The sequence below is a fragment of the Trachymyrmex septentrionalis genome, unplaced genomic scaffold, assembly GCF_001594115.1.
Source record: "Trachymyrmex septentrionalis isolate Tsep2-gDNA-1 unplaced genomic scaffold, Tsep1.0 scaffold1, whole genome shotgun sequence".
NCBI lineage: Eukaryota > Metazoa > Arthropoda > Insecta > Hymenoptera > Formicidae > Trachymyrmex > Trachymyrmex septentrionalis.
The window spans coordinates 796843-797494 of NW_017304123.1; the positions used below are offsets into that span (position 1 = coordinate 796843).

General features: G+C 33.9%; 1 protein-coding gene across 3 annotated transcripts in view; it reads right to left on the minus strand.

The window, feature by feature from the left end:
- The window catches only part of LOC108752628 (probable Ras GTPase-activating protein), a 164583-nt gene that overhangs the window by 85856 nt on the left and 78075 nt on the right, over positions 1 to 652 (minus strand). The gene's annotated exons all lie outside the window — the stretch shown is intronic.

A 652-nucleotide genomic window follows, 5' to 3' on the forward strand; every position in this document is an offset into this window, starting at 1 on the left:
TCTCTCTTTGGCGGCTCCTTCCGCAGGCGAAGAGCTACCTTTTATCTGGTGTCTCTTATTTCAGTTTGTCTCACGCTCGTTCCCCCTAATCTTCCAATATCTTCGTACTTGTGCACATATTATTTTTACTTTTATTTCGATTTTCATTTCTCTTTATCTGCAGTTTGTTCTTTTAATCGGATGACTATTTTTGAAAAACGAAACGCGCCGACTCCTACTTCGCCCTTTACTTACTGTTATTTATTTTGTACAACAAGAGATCCTTTAATTTTGCTAAATGTTTACCTCTTTTGTTCTTCCATATATTCTTTTTTATTTCTTCATTGCAATATTTTTCAATATTCCTTACTAAATACACGTAACTTCTTTATGCCGTTTGTTACGTAATTTCTAATTGAAAATACGATTTCTTTTTACCGAAACACGTATATATATTTATCATTTGTCGTTGGAGGGGCATTCATCGACTATCTTATCGTGCAATAAGGTTCCTGCTACTTCTCGAAATGTGCTGAATTCGTATGGGGGAAAAAAGTATTCTTTTTTATTTTTTATTTTTTTTTTGGTCCAAAACACTTTTGTCCGCCGATATTCCTTATTTTTCCGTTTAAACGAAACTTCCGTCGAAACTTCCGTTAAAACAAGTCTTTCA